At 39.5% G+C, this 13,787-nt stretch overlaps 1 long non-coding RNA gene across 1 annotated transcript in view; it reads left to right on the top strand.

Annotated features, from left to right (window-relative positions):
- Positions 1 to 13,787, top strand: part of LOC147366908 (uncharacterized) — a 1,139,839-nt gene that overhangs the window by 377,241 nt on the left and 748,811 nt on the right. The window contains exon 8 of the long non-coding RNA XR_015169575.1: positions 3,742 to 3,844. This is a non-coding gene — a long non-coding RNA (uncharacterized LOC147366908). The remainder of the gene's footprint in view (positions 1 to 3,741; positions 3,845 to 13,787) is intronic.

The raw sequence follows: 13,787 nt of genomic DNA, 5'->3' as shown, positions 1-13,787 counted from the left end.
GTATATGTGTGTGTGTATATATATATTTATGCACACATGCACATAAACATATGGAATTAGAGGAAAATTAGGGAAATGGGAAATTATACTAATTTGCTCTTTCCTTTATTCTATCTTAGGGGATACATACACAACACATGAAAACTCACAGCTTTTGTTCAGTTCAGGCAGTGAAAGCCTGGTTCACTTCGCTTTATAGAAAGAATAGAAACAAATAGAAGGATCTTTAGACCCTTATCATTCTTCCTTGCCTACAGCTCTCTCCCAGACATTTCCTTATTCAATCCTGTTGTAGCAACAATACATTGGATGGTGTCAAGCCTCAGGGGCTCAGGGAGGTACAAAACCAGTTTGGGCCTTGTATTTCTCCATTTAAGTTAAGGTTACAATTTGTCCGGAGGCTGATTTTTATTTAGGCCTCAGGCCTCCAGGCCTGTACTCATTTGTGTGGCACATTATAGCAATTCTCTTCAAGCAGACTCTCACCAGAGGGATTTCATTCTTGCAAAAATCTAAGTTAGTGTAGGGATGGTAGCATAGGAACAAATGGCCAAGGAAGGAACTGATGTCCACTGGGCCCAAGGGTGAGTTGTTCTAATCTATTCTCTTATTCTCACCATCTCACCACAGACATTTAGCATTAGGGGTTATGGCAATAAGTTAAACATGCTCCCCACCTTCAAAGACATTATAGCCTAACAGGGCAGAGGGACCTGCAGAAGAGCAACTTATTAATAGATACCATAAAATGGTGGCCAGAATATGGAAATGGGCAAAATTAAGTAAAGTACATATGGAAGGAGCCATCCACCAATGCCTTTTGCCCAAACCCTGGACATCCATTTCCAGAAGTAAATTCTTTCCCTCCCTATTTTAAAAAGCCCCCACCTCACACCTAGATACCTGCTATCATTCCCTTTTTGAAAACCAGGCATTTCATGGGGCGGGTGCACCATCGAGAGTTTGCAAGGTGTCTGTGTAATCTGTGAATTCACTGTGCTTATTTACATCTGTGGCTCTTTGGCCCTTTCCCCTTCTTTTGTCTCTTTCCTGTATCCGTGACTCCAAAACCTTCATTTCTATTCAACATATGTCAAATTTTCAACTACCAAGACTTTGAAGTGAAGGGAAGTCATCCCAGAGAGGGGGAAAAAAGTTTTATCTGTGAAAGTGGGATCTGCACAGGGCAAATCTGTTAAGCAGAGGGTCATTAGCTGAGCAGTCCTCAGGCAGGTGGGCCTGGGTGTGTGGATGACAGAAGCAGGCCTGCTGTGTGAATGAATGTGATGGGGCAAAGGTTTACCACCTGTAAATTGTGAGCCCCTATCTGAGAAAGGATGCCTGGAGACAGAAGAAGTATACTAGTAGGTTGAAATATGTATGTATATATTTCCCTCTCTTGGGCCTTATCAAAAAGACTGTATATTTTAAAAGTTTTAACTTTTTCCCAATTCCAAGTGGGGCTGTATCTAAGTTAATGGTGCCTAGGAAAGATGTATGGCTGCATCCCTTTCTGAAAGTGCTCTCCAGAGACTTTCCTCAAAAAGTCCCACTTGATGACAGAGCAAGAAACAAAACTGCTGATATTGTTCAAACAGCAGGAAACATATTTTATTTACAACATTACTAATAAATCCTTCCTACTACATTTTAAATTTTCCCTCTTAAAGTAGACAGTATGAAATCTCATAAAAGGGGTGTATACATGGCATTGATGAACATGCCTCTCCAGGAGACGTATCTCCGCTGCACACCTGGGGAAAGGGGCAGCCTAAATGAACCTGGAGGATTCTCTCCTCAGTATGACCCACCATGGTTTCTCTGTTTCCTACATCCTTTTAGATTTCTTTGTTTAAAGAAACCCATTTCCTAACAAGCACAGAGCAAATACCCCCATGGATACATTAGTTTCTTCTTTTCTCATAAACTTTTTCTTTCTTCCTCTGTCCCTCTGATGCTTCTTTTCCTTCTCAATTTTTTTTTCTAGCTCTTTTTTTTTTTTTTTTACATACTTTCAACCAGTTTTCTCATTTCTCCTCTCTTCTTTCTTTCTTCCCCCCTTCTAGGCATTTATTGAGGGAGGAAGAGAGATATTTTTTAAAGGTTAAAAAGGATGGCTATCATTTTCAAGAATATATCAATCTAATATCGGAGAATGTTAGTCCTTTCTGTTTTTTAAGTCTTTAAAAAAATGCTGATCATGGATTTGGGGTGATTCTGATAGTGATTATACCTTGCTTTTGTGTCTATTTTGCTTACTGTTCACAAAGTCTTCTTTCACTTAGGTTTTATATACTGTAGGACTGCCAGAGACAGTATTCAATGTGTTGATTTGAGTCTTCCAGATTTGAGGTCACTAATATTTCTCAGGCTATGACACCTGAGAGACAGATAATTGGTGACACGATTCAATTCCATAAGCATTTACTCGCTGGGTCCTGTGTGCCCGGTACCATATATCCAAAGAGGAAGAAGCTGCAGCCTTGGCTTTCTTAGGAGTTCCCAGGCCAATGCAGAGCACTAAGTGGTAAACTATTGGTGTCATCATTGGAATATGAAGGATTGCTTATTATTATGATTATCATTATATATTTTTGATTGAAAATGAATGTTATGGAAGATTAAGGGCCTTAAAGAATGAGCAGGAGTTTTATGTATTGTGATTGGAAGGGATGTATATGGAATAACCTAATCAAAGGAACAAGTGAAATGTGAACTATTATTGGCCATATCAACAATGGTTTCACCAACTCTCAGGAATCCTCTACCACCTTGATCTTGTTCTGTTCCCATTATCAACACTGGGGAATTTCCACCATCTGCTTTTTCATATCCTACTTTTAGCCAACTGAGAATTTTCACTGAATCCATGTTGGTTCAGTGCACTCCTTTTTAATTAAAAAAAAAATAAAATAAGCCCCAGAGTTTCAGAAGGCAATTTCAACATCCTAAAGGGTTGGAGTGACATGGTACCAGCCAGTAAAGTACATGAGGGAAGCCGAGATCAAGGAATCAAGGACTATATCACCAGATGTAGGAGAACAAGTGACTTCCATTCATCTGTTTTTGTGGAAAGTGCTGGGAATAGTGTGTATTTTCAGAGTCATAGTTACTTTGATAGTATTTGAAATCATAAATGCCTATTTCACAACCATGCATGTAGTATGCTCATGTATTAGGTTGATCCATGTGAAATGCTAGTATCATATGATAATCAGAATGGGACTTCCAGGGCCTCCTCAATTTCTCAGCCATTAGAAAATTAAAGGTTTTAGGAATCTTTAATACATTTTACACAATCCATTTTAGATAACTGATGAAACTCAAAGATTTCCTGATGCAATATGGGAAACATTTTTTCACATAAGGATATTTCCGTGCACAGCAAATGGGGTGTAAACAATCAAGTTTTTTGTCTTGTTTTGGATCTATATCACAGCAAACTATTCAGAACTCTTTCAAAAATGTTTTAGGAAATTCTGAAAATAGACTCTTTAGGAATTTTGTTTCTAGATCCAGCTGGAAATACTAGGAAACCAGCCTAATGTGAAATATTCCATCTTTTGGTTGAATACATTTGGTCTGTTCAGATTCAAATAACAGTTATTAAGTACTTGAGCATTTTCTAACTTACTAGCTCATGTTCTAGGTTCATTCATTATTATTTATACATTATTTTCTTTAATAACAACTCTGCATGTGACCTTACACTTATTTAGGTACTATTTTCTCATTCCACAGATGAGGAAACAGCTTGAGAGAAGATAAATGACTTGGTCACATGGAACAGAGGAAGAATGGAGCCAAGCATGGGAGCCAGGCATTGGACCCAGGCCTCTTGACTGTAAGTCTTGTGTTCTTTCTGCTCTTCCATGATCCTTATGTCTAAACTTCTAAAGGAAAATTAAAAATTACATCTAGGGTGAGATGCCTGTGAAAAGAGGAATGAGATATTTATTATTGAATTAGGCTCATATGTTTCTATCCTTTATCATGTAGAAATGTAACTATATTTATGCATGATATTATATACGTCATAGTGTTGAACATATATATGTTCATATATGATATTATATATGTCTTATATGTCATAGTGTTGAACAAGAAGGCCATTCTATTTAGACAAGTAGTGAGAAAATTTTCAGAATATCCTGGACTATAGGAAGAGGGCTGTAAGGGAATGACATGATTATAGAAGAAGGTATGTATATAATGCACGGAGCATGTTGCCTTGATCTCTGTGACTATTAGTTTGGAAACATAAAAGAAATGTGTCTGTGTGTGTGTATGTGTGCATGCATGCGTGTGCTTCTGTCCTATGAATTTTAACATGTAATTTGATATTACCTAAAAGTACAATTTATCTGAAATGTCTTATATGTTTCCTATTACAAAATTTGAGCTCGTTCAAAATTTATAAAATAGACTATGATCATCTTACTGAAGCATTTTTTGGTTTACACAGGTACCATCACAATGTAAATATTATGTGATTTATATTTGACTTTTAGAGATGCATCCATTATGTTAAGCAACTTGCACTTGTCCATATACAGTCTGGTTTATGCAGGTCTGTATAATTTCTGGAGAGTGTGGACCTTCTTTATTTTTTATATTCCTACTGTGATGCTTGATGTTTTATGGATAATGATCCCTTTGAGAATCTGATGAAGTAATGAAGCTTGTTCTAAGAATAGATACACGCATAAAAGTCAACAACCTTGCATTTCATGCCAGGGATTCGTGAACTTCTTGGCACCAATCCCTGGACCTCCAAGTTAAGAATAACTTGGCACTAAGTCTGCTACATAGTAGGTTTCATAGATACTTCTCTTATGCTCCTCAACCCATAACTATGAGATGTGAGTATGAGTGAATGCATCACTCCACAGCTCAATCCCATCTCCTCATCCTCTCTAAGTCTAGTCCCATCCAAACTCTTCACTCTGACTGAAGGGAAAGGAAGGGACCATAATTCCTGTGGATATGTAGTCAATCTTTGCTTTTAATGGTACCATTTGGCATATCTACTCTGGCTTGGAAATTTTTGAATTAGACATAAGTAATAAAGCTTTAAGTTTTTTAATCACCAGATGACGTAAAATAAGTGCCCTTTGTCTCTGAGCTTCACTGAGTCATTGAGACCCATTTGTGGAGACTGGATGAAGTGAAGTTCAAATCTGAACTTGGGAAGAAAAACAGGCGAAGTCCTCAAATGCATGGATTATGCTAAAAAACAGTGATTTTACATTTTGATGTGGTTGTTGTGTCTCTAAAGTTAGACATGAGAAGAATGGTGGTGTAGAAATGCCAGTGTATTGGATACTGCCAAGAATATTTTGGCGATCAATGACTTGCAGAGTTGTGTACGTTGCAAAGTTTGCCTTCAGGCTCAGGATTTGAATTGGTATCATTGAAAAGCTTTGTTTGTAAATAGACAGACTCAGGCCATTTCTAGTTTGTGTTGCATGGGATCAAATTAATGAACAGGGATTTTTTGGTAGTAGAATACAAATTTTTGTAACAGACATTACTATTTTCCATTAATATACTATTTTCCTTTCCTTCTGGACACAAGTTAAAATTGCTCTTTCCACCCTACCTCCCTGAAATTAATTGAGGCCATTTGATTCTCTTTGGCCAGTGAAATGTAAGCTAAATGAAATTTAACACCCATGATTCTACACCTCCCCTTCCATCTACCTCACTGACTTATGGAGTTCCAGATGGCGGTGCCTCCATCATGCTTGATCCCTGAGTGAGGATAACATGGAGCAGAGGCCACTTACCAACCTACAATGGTTGCATAGCTGAAGCAAGAAAAACACTTTGGTTGTTATAAGCCACTGATGTTTATGGTTATTTGTCATAGCGGCACAGCCTAGTCTGTTATGCCTGCTATTATACAACTTCTGTTTAAACAGTGTAAACAGATTAATGAGCTAGTGAGTAGATAGAACAATGTAAAAGGGAAAATTAGTAGTTTCTTGTTTTTAATAGTGGGTCTGTTCCTCATAGGAGCATCTCAGACAGTCGTTCTGGGATTCTTGGCTATTCCACAAAGCAAATATGTGTGTGCAAACATATCGATAGCAATGAAAACTTAGAGAATTCACAATGGCTGGGCTGGCCCAGTGGCCCAGGCAAATAACCACTATTTGCTTCCTTTCCCCTTTTGTTTTCTCTGAGAGCTAGAGAGTACTTGAGTCACTCAGCTTCCTCCACTGGGACAGTGGTGACAATGATCTTGTTGTTCTCTAGAGGCTCCATGTCATGGTTAAGTCACTTGAAACTGTTTAATAATCTGTGCAGGGCTTGTTGGGTCACAAAGTCCCAAAGCCTCTTCCTCACACATTATCTTCCACCGCTCTCATTTTTTTGCCCATGAACAGAAGAGTCTCTCAGGACCCTTTAAAGTGTATCCATCACAGGCTTGACTACAATGGGAAAGGGGTAGGAGAAAGTACTTTCACCATTAGCAGGCACAAGCTGAACAAATCTCAATAAGTGACAGGCATAGGTGATGAAGAGCTAATTCTTAGATTCCAGCAATTCACCAGTGTCACTTTTTAATTTGACGGAAGATGATATATAGGTAGAGAGGCAAATGTTGTCAAGAGAAGCACAATGGATTTGGAATAAATGATCTTGTCTCAAACATGCTCTCTACCATTTCCCAGTTTTGTGGTTGTAAATACCTGCTTAAGCTAATCCCATATTCTTTACCAGCACCAGTGGGTGCAGTGATACCTACCTTCCATGGTAACTCTAAAAATGTATTTCACAAAATAGGCTTTCAGGGACTTTCCTGGCAGTCCAGTGGTTAAGACTTCCTGCTTCCCCTGCAGGGGATATGGGTTCAATCCCTGGTTGGGGAACTGAGATACCACATGCTGTGTGGCCAAAAATATGGGGAGGCTTTCATTCAACACTGCTTTCCTATTGTTTGTTTTCATATTCAGTAAATAGTACCATAATGCAGGTGTCCAGACAGTCCTCAAGAGTCATGTTTTCCTTTAATGCCCAGTCAGTAATAATCTAAAGTTCTATCCCAACCAAGTCCAAGAAGTCCAGTGTTTTTCTTCATTCCACTCTTAGGTTTTCTGAGAATCTCTGAGGGATGTGTACATATTTCACAAATGTATCCTAGCTGTTCTTATCACTTTAGCCAGTTATCTGGCACCAGACTCTTACTCTGATTCTCTGCAAGTCCCCCTTGCTGTTGTGTAACTGTCTCCTCTAAGCTCTAGCTCTTCATCTCTACATTGCTTTTTCTTAAAATTTGACCCAAGTCTGTCTCTTTATTGCCTCAGCACAGCAAAAACAGGCTCTGAGAAGATTATTGTGAAGGCTTAGGGACAATAGAAAAAGATTTCAACTTGATGAGGGGTTAAGTAGAGGAGGCAGAATTTATATGCCCATTATGTAATGATCCCCAGATCCAGTGCTTTTCAAATGGTCTCTGTAGCAAATGAACAGAATTCCCTGTTAAACACAATCCTAGTGAATTAGAATCTCTTAGAGTGACTGCACAAGAGTGTATATTTTAATAAACTTATGAAAAATTTCTCTGTTGGGACATTGGAATGGAATCGTTTGGGAACTTGTGCCCCAGTGACATGTTGCAAGGAGAAGTTTACGTCAAACTCGAAAGAATGATTTGATCATATTTCCCTGACCTGGGTTTGTGCTTCCAACTTATCCAGGACCAGACTGAAAAAAAACAAAATGAACAATAACAACGGTAGCAGGAACAACAAACTTTAAAAAGAGCTTTCCCTTGGGTAAACTTTGTTTTTTGCAGTTTCCACACCATCTCTCTTCTTTCTTGCTCATGGAACAATTATGTACCTAGCTTCTGGTGATGAATTAGACTTTGTCCAAGTCAGTTTTGATTATCCTGCCTCCTCTATTTTAGCCTTCTTTCTATCTAAGGGGTAGTCATATGATCCAATTCTTGGCAATAGAATGCAGCAAGAAACTTTGAGGGGAACAATCTCTGGGAAAACTTTCACTTTTCCATCTTAAATATAGATGTCATTATTAGATAATTGATTCTGAGAGTCAAATTCTGATCATGAAGGAAAGGAATAGAAAATTACAGAAACATTGTCCATTCCTAGACCAAAGTCAGTGTCTGCTTTACCCCCAGTCTTCTTTTGGTGGGAGAAAGACCCCCAGTCTTTCTTAGGCCACTGTACCTGTTTCTTTGTTCTGGCTACTAAAAACATTTCCAGTCTCAGGCTGTCCTCCCTATAAAGGTCATGTTATTTCAGTGGTAACCACAATGATGATCGGCTTTCATGCTACATGACCTATTTAGCTCCTCATTATTGCAAATATCTCCATTTCAAAAGAGAATGTTGGCTTTGTCAAAAATCTCATTGTTTTTTATCCCCTTCAAATTAATGAAGAGGCTTGTCCTTAAAATTTGCTGTGACAGTGGTTTGTCCTCTACTAAGAAAAAGCTTGGAAATAAGGTTTTTCTCTTCTGTCTCATCTCCCCACATCCCTCATTCTCATGGTTTCAGAAATTGGCACACTTTTTGTACTAATATGTAGTATGCCAAAATCTTTTTTATAATTTCCAAATATTCTTTATCATATAAATGCACAAACATATGCAAATCATATTCATACATACACATATACATATGTAAATTCATATTTTCTCTCCTTTAAAATATTATGAAGGAAATATGTACACATTAATTATCAGATCAGATCAGTCGCTCAGTCGTGTCCGACTCTTTGCGACCCCATGAATCGCAGCACGCCAGGCCTCCCTGTCCATCACCAACTCCCGGAGTTCACTGAGACTCACGTCCGTCGAGTCAGTGATGCCATCCAGCCACGCCCCCACGCCCGAGGTCAGGGGTGGCGGCCAGGAGGAGATACCCCACGCCCCAAGCCCGAGTCCAGGGGCGACGGGCGGGAAGAGCTACCCCACATTAATTATAGATACATTTAAAAATGCAGACTAGTATACAAATAGTAAACATTAGTAAAAATAGTATACAAATAGTACAGATAGTATACAAATAGCATGTTAGTATGCTATTCACCAACAGTATCCACAGTCTCCTACAAAGCGTTTCCATATCTTGAGAAAATATTTGCAAACCATATATCAAATAAGGGGTTAATATACAAAATATAAAAGGAATTCATGCAGCTCAATAGCAACAAACAAACAACCTGATTGCAAAATGAGAAGAGAAACTCAATAGACATTTTTTCAAAGAATACACACAACTGGCCAACAGGTATATTAAAAGGTGCTCAATACCCTGGTCATCAGCAAAAGGCAAATCAAAACCACAGTGAGATATCACCTCACACCTGTCAGAATGGCTGTCATCAGTAAGACAAGAAATAACAAGTGCTAGTAGGAACAAAGAGAAAAAGGAACCTTGGTACACAGTTGGTGGGAATGTAAATTGGCACAGACATTATGGAAAACTGTACAGGGTTTCCTCAAAAAACAAAACATAGAACTATCATATGATCCAGCAATCCCTATTCAGGATATATTCCTAAAGGAGATAAGATCAGTATCTCAAAGAGATACTGCAACCCCATGTTCACACAGCATTATTCACAATAGCCGAAATGTGAAAACAGTCTGGGTGTCTGTTGATGAAGGAACAGATAAAGAAAATACTGTTTAGTTCAGTTCAGTTCAGTCGCTCAGTAGTGTCCGACTCTTTGAGACCCCATGAATCGCAGCATGCCAGGCCTCCCTGTCCATCACCAACTCCCGGAGTTCACCCAGACTCACGTCCATTGAGTCAGTGATGCCATCCAGCCATCTCATCCTCTGTCGTCCCCTTCTCCTCCTGCCCCCAATCCCTCCCAGCATAAGACTCTTTTCCAATGAGTCAACTCTTCGCATGAAGTGGCCAAAGTACTGGAGTTTCAGCTTTAGCATCATTCCTTCCAAAGAAATCCCAGGGCTGATCTCCTTCAGAATGGACTGGTTGGATCTCCTTGCAGTCCAAGGGACTCTTAAGAGTCTTCTCCAACACCACATTTCAAAAGCATCAATTCTTTGGTGCTCAGCCTTCTTCACAGTCCAACTCTCACATCCATACATGACCACTGGAAAAACCATAGCCTTGACTAGACAAACTTTGGTGGCAAAGTAATGTCTGTGTTTTTGAATATGCTATCTAGGTTGGTCATAACTTTCCTTCCAAGAGATCTGTCTGTATATGAATATTCAATTCAGTTCAGTCAGTCACTTCTGTTCAACTCTTTGTGATGCCATGGACTGCAGCACACCAGTCTTCATTGTTGATCACCAACTCCTGGGGCTTGCCCAAATTGATGTCCATTGAGTCAGTGATACCATCCAACCATCTCATCCTCTGTCATCCCCTTCTCCTCCTGCCTTCAGTCTTTCCCAGCATCAGGGTCTTTTCCAAGGAGTCAATACTTCCCATCAGGTGGCCAAAGTATTGGAATTTCAACATCAGCATCAGTCCTTCCAATGAATATTCAGGACTGATTTCCTTTAGGATTGACTGATTTGATCTCCTTGCAGTCCAAGGGACTCTCAAGAGTCTTCTCCAACACCACAGTTGAAAAGAATCTATTCTTTGGCTCTTGATTTTCTCTATAGTCGAACTCTCATATCCATACACGACTCCTGGAAAAACCATAGCTTTGAATAGACAGACCTTTATTAGCAAAGTAATGTCTCTACTTTTTAATATGCTGTCTAGATTGGTCACAGCTTTTCTTCCAAGGAGCAAGCATCTTTTCATTTCATGGCTGCAGTCACCATCTGCAGTGATTTTGGAGCCCCCCAAAATAAAGTCTGACACTGTTTCAACTGTTTCCCCATCTATTTACCATGAAGTGATGGGACTGGATGCCATGATCTTAGTTTTATGAATGTTGAGTATTAAACCAATTTTTTCACTCTCCTCTTTCACTTTCATCTAGAGGTTCTTTAGTTCTTTTTCACTTTGTGCCATAAGGGTGGTGTCATCTGTGTATCTGAGATTATTGATATTTCTCCTGGTAATCTTGATTCCAGTTTGTGCTTCATCCAGCCCTGCATTTTACATGACGTACTCTGTATATAAGTTCAATAAGCAGGGTGACAATATACAGCCTTGATGTACTTCTTTCCAGATTTGGAACCAGTCTGTTGTTCCATGTCTAGTTCTCACTGTTGCTTCTTGACCTGCATACAGATTTCACAGGAGGCAAGTAAGGTGGTCTGGTAGTCCCATCTGTTTAAGGATTTTCCATAGTCTGTTGTGATCTACACAGTCAAAGGCTTTGGCATAGTCAATAAAGCAGAAAGAGATGTTTTTCTGGAACTGTCTTGCTTTTTTGATGATCCAACGGTTGCTGGCAATTTGATCTCTTGTTCCTCTGCCTTTTTAAAACCAACTTGAACATCTGGAAGTTCACAGTTCACATACTGTTGAAGCCTGGCTTGGAGAATTTTGAGTATTAATTTGCTAGTGTGTGAAATGAGTGTGATTGTGCAGTAGTTTGAACATTCTTTGGCATTGCCTTTCTTTGGGAGTGGAATGAAAACTGGCTTTTTCCAATCCTGTGGCCAATGTGGAGTTTTCCAAATTTGCTGGCATATTGAGTGCAGCACTTTCACAGCATCATCTTTTAGGATTTGAAATAGCTCAACTGAAATCCCATCACCTCTACTAGCTTTGTTCATAGTGATGCTTGCTAAGGCCCACTTGACTTCACGTTCTAGGATGTCTGGCTCTAGGTGAGTGATCACATTATTGTGGTTATCTGTGTCATGGAGATCTTTTTTTGTATAGTTCTTCTTTGTATTCTTGCCACCCCTTCTTAATATTTTCTGCTTCTGTTAGGTCCATACCATTTCTGTCCTTTATTGTGCCCATCTTTGCATGAAATGTTCCCTTGGTATCTCTGATTTTCTTGAAGAGATCTCTAGTCTTTCCCATTCTGTTGTTTTCCTTTATTTCTTTGCATTGATCACCGAGGAAGGCTTTCTTATCTCTCCTTGCTATTCTTTGGAGCTCTGCATTCAAATGTGTGTATCTTCCCTTTTCTCCTTTGCCTTTAGCTTTTCTTTTTTTCTTAGCTATTTGTAAGGCCTCCTCAGACAGCCGTTTTGTCTTTTTCATTTGTTTTTCTTGTGGATGATCTTGATCACTGTCATGAACCTCTATCCATAGTTCTTCAGGCACTCCATCTATCAGATCTAATCCCTTGAATCTATTTGTCACTTCCACTGTATAATCATAAGGAATTTGAATTAGTTCATACCTGAATGGTGTAGTGCATTCCCCTACTTTCTTCAATTTAAGTCTGAATTTGGCAATAAGGAGTTCATGATCTGAGGCATAGTCAGCTCCCGGTCTTGTTTTTGCTGATTGTATAGAGCTTCTCCATCTTTGGCTACAAAGAATATAATCAATCTGATTTTTCTATTGACCGTTTGGTGATGTCCGTGTATACAGTCTTCTCTTGTGTTGTTGGAAGAGGGTGTTTGCTATGCCCAGAGCATTCTCTTGGAAAACTCTGTCATCCTTTTCCTTGCTTCATTATGTACTCAAAGGCCCAATTTGCCTGTTACTCCAGATATCTCTTGCCTTCCTACTTTTGCATTCCAGCCCCTTATAATGGAGAGGACATCTTTTTTTCGGTGTTAGTTCTAAGGTCTTGTAGGTCTTCATAGAACCGTTCAACTTCAGCTCCTTCAGCATTAGTGGTTGGGGCATAGACTTGGATTATTGTGATAGTGAAGGGCTTGCCTTTGAAACAAACAGAGATCATTTTGTTGTTTTTGAGATGCACCAAAGAACTGCATTTTGGAGTCTTTTGTTGACCATGATGGCTACTCCATTTCTTCTAAGGGATTCTTGCCCACAGTAGTAGATATAATGGTCATCTGAGTTAAATTCAACCATCTGGTCCATTGTAGTTCACTGATTCCTAAAATGTCAATGTTCACTCTTGCCATCTCCTGTTTGACCACTTCCAGTTTACCTTGATTCATATACCTAACATTCCAGGTTCCTATGCAATGTTGTTCTTTACAGCATTGGACTTTACTTACATCACCAGTCATGTTCACAACTGGGCATTGTTTTGCTTTGGCTCTGTCTCTTCGTTCTTTCTGGAGTTATTTCTCCACCCTTCTCCAGTAACATATTGGGCATCTATCGACCTGGGGACTTCATCTTTCAGTGTCATATCTTTTTGTATGACACTGTCTTTTCATACTGTTCATGAGGTTCTCAAGGCAAGAATACTGATGTGGTTTGACATTTCCTTCTCCAGTGGATCACATTTTGTTAGAACTCTCCACCATGACCCATCCGTCTTGGGTGGCCCTACACAACATGGCTCATAGTTTCAATAAGTTAGAAAAGGCTGTGGTCCATGTTATCAGTTTGATTTGTTTTCTGTGATTGTGGTTTTCATTCAGTCTGCCCTCTGATGGATAAGGATAAGAGGATTATGAAAGCTTCCTGATGACAGAAACTGACTGAGGGGAAAACTGGGTCTTGTTCTGATGTGGGCGGGGGTGGGGGGGTGAGGGCATGCTCAGTAAATCTTTAATCCAATTTTCAGTTGATGGGAGGGGCTGTGTTCCCTCCCTGTTGTTTGACCTGAGGCCATACTATGGTGGAGGTAATGAAGATAATGGCCACCTCCTTCAAAAGGTCCCATGCCCCCACTGCCACTCTCAGTGCCCCCGACCCTGCAGCAGGCCATAGACAACCCACACCTCCACCAGTGACTCTTGGACACTCACAGGCAAGTCTGAGTCA

Source organism: Bos grunniens, chromosome 8 (genome assembly GCF_055505025.1).
Source record: "Bos grunniens cultivar Pamir isolate PY7600 chromosome 8, Bosgru_T2T1.0, whole genome shotgun sequence".
Lineage (NCBI taxonomy): Eukaryota > Metazoa > Chordata > Mammalia > Artiodactyla > Bovidae > Bos > Bos grunniens.
This window is presented reverse-complemented; position numbering and strand designations above follow the sequence as displayed.